Here is a 6,998-nt window from a genome sequence, read left to right as displayed (position 1 = left end):
GTTTAGCGGCGGGAAAGAGTCATCCCTGGATCGGCTCTGGCTGTGATCTCGCACGGTGCTACGGCCTCGGCTCGAGGAGCGGCCATGGTCCCGCTCCGAGCTAAGCCACCTGGGTCGGCGCTCTCGACTCAGGTGCGGGTTCTGCTGCTGCTGCTGCTGCGGTTGTTGCTGCTGCGGCAGTTGGTGCTGCTGCTGCTGCTGCTGCTGCTGCTGCCATTGTTGTTTCCGGGACTGCCGGCCGCCGGTCGTGCTGCCCCGGAGCTCCTCAGTAGTCTTGAGGCGTCGACGGCACTCCGTGGTAACGTGGTCGCCTTCGCACACCATGCATTTGGCCTTGCACGGGTGGCCTTCTGGTGGGTCGTGTGTGCCGCACGTCCTGCAGAGCTTGGTGTTCGGCGTTGGACAGACGTCCGAACGATGGCCTTGCTCTCCGCACACGTAGCAGATCTGTCTCGTAGGACGATATGGGTAGGTCTTGAATTCTCCGGATCGGTAGATGACCCACTGCGGGATATACGGGCCGTCGAACGTGATGAGCGCCGTTTCCGACTTGCCCAGCATTCTCGCTTCCAGGATCTTCACTCCTTGTGATCGAAGCCGCAGCCTCGATTTCAGCAGGGCCGGTGATTGCCCCGGCATGACGCCGTGAATTACCGCACGCTTCAGGTCGTCCGGTAGGGCTGGATAGGTGTTGGTTGCATAGGTCTGGTCATTGATCGTGAGCTTTTCGATCTTCCTGAGCACGTCGCCGATGTCCAGGTCGGGCGTGCTCGCAATCATGATGTTCGATCCGGGCCGGAGTCTCATGATGAAGTCTTCTTCCTTGATCGTTCCTCCGCTGGCCGCGACGAGGGCTTGCTGATTTTTAGGCCTCCCTTGGGGCGATAAATGATTTTGATATCATCCTTCGGTAGCGGCGGCGGACGTGGCCTGATCTGCCGCTGCGCTCCCGCCAGATGTGGTTTTAATGGAAAGCGCGGCACGCCACTCACTCGCGTTTCTGCTCCGCCAGCTGCGGCTGTCGGCGCTATCTTGTTGCTTGCTTCTTCCCGGGGATCGCCTGGCCCCTTCGAGCCTTTCTTCGATCCTTTCCTTTTTAGGCGCCGTTTGTAAGAAACAAGCTGCCAACGATCCATGTCTTCGTCTTGCAGTGGGTCGATGTCGGCCCCGTCGTCCCGCTGCGGTGGCGAGGTCTCCATGGCCTCGGTCACTGCGTCCCGAAGTCCGGGGCTCGCATTGACCGGCGGCGCGGCAGGAGATTCGTCCGTACTTTCAATATTCGCCGAACCTTGGGCCGAGGTCCGGGTAGGTTCATTCATGATAGGGTCGTCAGCGTCCCGGGGTTCCATGCTGGCCGATGTCTAGACACGCAAGCACCGCACGGGGCCGCCCCGGGAACGCGCTAGGCCTACGCTAGGCTCAGCGTTCCCGGCCGCAGGTGGCCACTCGAAAGTCCGATAAAAGTCCAAAAAAATGGGCCTACCGGCTCAGGAGTGGTGTCGCCGTGGTCCAGGTGACGTTATCCGTCGATGTAGCCGAAAATTTTCGGTGGCCCACGTGAAAATTGGGTCGGAATCTTCGAAAAGACACGGAGCCTATGTGGAGTGCGTCCGTTCACATGCGAACGCCCAACGCGTCTCGGGAACAAGTTCGGGTCTAATGTAAGCCGAGAAGTGTAGGAGGCCTACTGCATCAAGAAGGAATCCGGCTCATGTGCCAGCAAAACCTCGGTTACCTGTCTAATAAAGAGTATTCGTTTCTAGATTGCATGACGTCCCGTACACGCCTGCGCACCAGTGTTACGTGATGATCATTTGTCATGTCACAATGGAATTACGATGATTGTATAACTGTGAGGAACTGTTATAATAAACCAGTTGAACTTCCGTGCTCTGTCCTGTTGGTTTCTTCCTCGTCCCTTGTCTTTTTTGCGCGGTTCAAGATGCATTCTACGAATAATCACTAACTAGCCCGTCTATCTCTATTATACTACCCACTATTCGCAGCCGCAATATACAGAAGACCGAAGAAGTTGCCATAGCGCTCGCTTGAGTTGGAACGAAAGCAAAATTCGTAGTCAGCGATAGTAAAACTGCAATCTGGAATTTCATGGAAGACAGAATCTCGCCGGAAGCGCTGAGGATCCTGATCGGCAGAAAGCTGACCCACAAAGTCAGCTTAATATGGAGCCCAGCGCACGCGCCTGTTCTCGGCAACGAAGTGGCACACGAGTTAGCCCGAGCTCTCTACTTCCGGAACCGCCGTACTCTCGGAACCTGGACAAGCGTGCGCAAATCTGTTCTGAATTCGTTGAGAACTATCGAATAAACAGAAAACTGGTGCCACCACCGGATATTAAACTAAGTAATAAAGAAGCGACCGCAATAAGGCGTCTGCAAGCCGAAAATTTTGTTAACCCAGTATGGGCCTTTCACGTCCTACCAGGGGAACTAGGATACGATCTTTGTTAAACGTGCGATGAGAGGGGGCACGCACAACCATATAATATGGGAATGCACCGACTTCCCGGAGTCGAAAAAATATTCATGGCAGAGAAAGCTGGGGAGCTCTGCTGCAGAGCGAAGATACCGCTTGGCAGAAACAAGCTATCTGCCCGGCGGCTGAGGCCGTGAGGAGACAAAATCTCTCTGTTATCGTTTAGTCGCGGAAGCTCTGGCCCCCGTTCCCGGCACGCAGGCCTGGAGTAGTTATTGGTCTTCATTTCCGGTTTAAATAAAAGTTGTGATCCATCCATCCATCTATCCGGGCGCGAATGCAACACTGGCGCAATGGCGCCGCTGGTTGTCATCCTAACGGCGCATGCGCGATAATGAGGCGTGGCGTCACACCTCACAACCACGCATGCGCCGTTACCATGGCAACCAGCTGCACCGTTGCGCCAGTGTTACATTTGAGTCTCGCCATTGAGCTTGACGTAAAAAAAGCCTTAGAAAGCTACGCAGCTTTCCTTTGTAGCCTTTTGGCTCCGCTCGGGTGGATGGCAATGAGTAATTACCCGACTGTTATAAATGCCCTAAGGGTATGCGCACAGTTAGTGAGTGCTCCATGCGTGAAGAAGCTGATGGTGTTCGCGTGTAGTGCACGCAGCATCTTCGTGGGCTACGAGAAGCTGCTTCGGACGACCCCGAAATCGTTGCTTGACGTGACGAAGCCCGTCAGCCATAGAATAAAGCTCAAGGGCTATGTGTTCGCATGTAGCTCTCGCTACGCATATCCTGGCGTATAGCTGAGCTACTGCTCTGGTGAGCTCGCGTTCTACGGCTTCGCATCGTGGACTTCCTGCCGTGCCTCAGCCCGTTCCGTGGAATCAACGGAGGATGCTACCACCTGCTACGGCCACGGGCGTCTCCAGCGCTGTTGTCAACCATCCGGGTGGTGCCCCCGACGCCAACAACGCCGGCATCGCCTCCACGGGCGCTTGGACGGGGAGCTTGTCCTACGCAGTCAGCGACGCCGAAAGCGAATCCAGCCCAAGCGCGCCGAACGCCGTCAGCGACGCCAGTCCAAGCACGCCGAACGCCGCCTCGATGCCAACTACTGGATCCATACAACGCCGCAGCCGCACCGAGCCAACCGTGAGCACGAACGCCGACAGCTAATAGTAGAATGCTAGTAGTAGACGCTGGTAGCAGTGTGCCCGGGTCGTGTTTATTTATAGCGTTTGTGTCTTGTATTAGTTTTGTTAGTTTTGTGTTCTGGTGTGTGTGTCAAGTAGGGTGTATTAAATGTGTTTCTGTGTGCGTACACCTGTCGCCTAGTCCATTCTTTGGGTCCGAGTGTTCTCCGGTGAGAACCGTGACATAGATAAGTGGCGAGTCCTGTGCCAAGATTCATTTAGTTTTTTTTTGCTTAGTCTCGGATCATTCCGATCTCTCGACGGCACAAAATATGGACTTCGCAAAAACGCTAGAGCTGGCGCTCAAGCTAGGCTTAAGCAAGGAAGAGGCGATGCGTCTCTCTCACGAGGAGAAAGAAGCGGCAAAGAGGCAGAGAGAGGAAAGGGCGCAAGCACGCGCAGACACTCGTGAAGCAGAAGAACGCGAGGCGAAAAGAGCTCGCGAGGCAGAACAGCGAGAAGAGAAACGATCTCACGAGGAGAAGGAGTGAGAAGAGAAAAGAGCTCGCGAGGCAGAAGAACAGGAGTAAAGAAGTGTAGATCTGGAGAAGGAGTTTATATTGTGGAAACAGGCGCATGTCGCGGGAGGATATGAGGAGATCACTGACAATGATCAGCGTTCCTTAGCGGGTACAGAAACTCCTAGACCGGCCAGAGTTTGCCCAAGAAAGCAGATGGCTCCTTTCGATGACAAAAGAGACGATCTGGATTCATATCTGCAACGAATCGAGCGGGTAAGTTTGGGGCAATGCTGGGATCGCAGTGAATGGGCCACGGCATTGAGCATGTGTTTAGTCGGAGAGGCGCTGAATGTGTTTGGAGGGATGCCTGCTTCTGATTCCATGGAAAACGAGAAAGTCAAAAAGGCACTCCTCCAAAGATTGCGACTTACGGCAGAGGGTTTTCGTGAAAGATTTGGCACCGCGAAGCCTGAGGATTCGGAAACCGCTCAGCAGTTTCATGCAGGCTGACAACTATTTTGATAGGTGTCTTGATATGTCAAACACAGAAAAGAGTTTTGAAGGGGTGCGTGACAAGCCGGTCACAGAACAATTTTTAGCATGTTGCAACTCAAAGCTGGCGCTATTCCTGAAGGAATGAAAGTTGTGTTCATTGGAAGAGTTCGCCGCCACTGCAGGCCAATTCCTCGAGGCTCGAGGGCTAAGAAATTTGAGTAAGGCAAAGGAGGAAACCCAAAAGATCCTAGAAACAGATGCGGCAAAACCGAGAACATATGGCGGGGCATCTAAGGCGCCAGTAAGGTGTTTTCTGTGCGGCAAGGTGCTACAACGCGCAGGTGACTGTCGGACTAGTAGCGCTGCCCAAAAAACAAAGGTTGTTTGTCAAGGTTGTAAGAAGAGGGGTCATACTCTGGGTAAGTGCCGATACGGAACGCAGGACCGAGCTGCATGCGTTGTCGACTCTAGGGTAATGCTTGTCACGCCACCCAATGTTCCACAGCTGAAAGGAGATCTAACACCACTGGAAAATGAGGGGGTGAGTGGAACACCCCAATCGAAAGCAGCAATGCCGGTGGTGGTTGGGCAAATAGGGGACCGTCCTATATTGGTGCTTAGAGACAGCGGAGCCAACACATTTTTGGTTCGCAGAAGCCTGGTGAAGGACGAGGATCTTACAGGGGAAGCGTCGGTCGTCACTCTTGAAGATTGCAGACTGATGTACCTTCCTGAAACCCGGATTCTAGCGTCCAGGCCATATTATACTGGGAAGGTAGTGGCAAAAACCGTAGACCAACCCATCTACGATCTCATCTTCGGGAACATTACGGGTGCAAGAAGTGTCGAAGACCCCGATCCCGAGTGCAGGATGCTCAACGTTGAAGAACATCGAAAGGAGGAAAGGCCCGCGACAGCTGAGACGGGTGCAGTCAGTTTCTCGCTTGGGCTGGTGTCGCTGACGGCGTCGCTGGCTGCGTAGTACAAGCTCCCCGTCCAAGCGCCCGTGGAGGTGATGGCGGTGTTGTTGGCGGATGGGTGGCAACAGCGCTGGAGACACCCCTGGCCGTCGCAGGTGGTAGCGTCCTCCGTTGACTCTACGGAACAGGCTCAGGCACGGCAGGAAGTCCACGATGCGAAGTCGTAGAACGCGAGCTCACTGGAGCAGTAGCCGGGGTCGCTCCCTTCCAGCCGATGTGCCCATGACCCGCCGGAGCCTCCGCTTGTCTTCTGTTCCCCCCCGTGCCTCGCTCTCACTCGCCCTTTCATAGCCTTCGCATTAGTACTCGTAAGCCTTGTCGTCGTCTTCTTCTTCTCTTCTCCACCAGTCATCTCTCTCCACTTCACCGAATGCTTCTTCGTCTTTATTTTTCGGTAATCCACGTTGCCTTTTTCACACCTCTTTCCTTTAAAACTTAATTTAGGCTCCTTAAAATTTGTGACAAAGCCACTGATTATTTCGCAGACTCCCGCCCATTAAGAACTGAATGACTCGGCAGTGTCGATAGCAAAAAGCGTGATCTTCGCTCTTCGAACAATATTCCTGCCTCTGTTGTCCGCATTCAAAAGCTGACTATGAATCTTCGAGATATGGCGTTACCATAAAGGTCTGCAACAACGTAGAATTGCTTCTACCTGGCTCGGATCGTTAGAGATAAATCGGGTTGCGTCTTGCATCCCAAATAAGGAAATAAAGCTGCGTGCCGGCGGGACTCTGCAAAGACCAGAAAACAGTGCAAAGCTTTGCGCCAACTCATTTTATTTTCAGTGCACTAGAAAAAGCTACAGAGATTGATCAATGCACTGAAGTCAAGCTTTTCCGTCCGAAGAACTCAAGACTGCGAGCGCACTGTACACATTGAACCTTATCGCTAAGCTTCTTACTCATGTTACATCAGTGTAAGAGTGGATGTGCTGACCGTTGAAGGCAACAAACGATTCTTGCAAATATTCGACGTTCTGTTCTGAATTCAAAGACGTTTCTGCATTTTCTTTTGTGAAAAAAATCACTTTTGTTATAAAGTGCCGAATAAGTTTCACCGAAATTCTTTACCGCTATGGTTAGTATGGATAGTTTAACACCTTGCAGTGGCGCCCCATCTTCTTGTAGACCCCCTCATTCCTCTCTCTCATTTCAAAGTTTCCACTGCACCGTCCCTCAAGCCCCACTGTTTGAGGGACAAGCTTGCACTGCTGTGAAATCCAAAGGGACCCAGCGGTATCCAAATAAGAAGGTCATTTGCTGGAACTAAAATAGCAAATCACGTTGTTTTCATCCGCCTTAAAAGAAACGGAGTTCTAATTTTAAATATTCTTACCTATCTAATTGGGAAAACTCATTACATACGCCTTTTTTATCACTGGAAGAGACAATTACATAACATTTTACCCCCCCTTCGTTTTCT

This window comes from Amblyomma americanum, chromosome 5, assembly GCF_052857255.1.
Source record: "Amblyomma americanum isolate KBUSLIRL-KWMA chromosome 5, ASM5285725v1, whole genome shotgun sequence".
Lineage (NCBI taxonomy): Eukaryota > Metazoa > Arthropoda > Arachnida > Ixodida > Ixodidae > Amblyomma > Amblyomma americanum.
Note: the sequence above shows the minus strand (reverse complement) of the source record.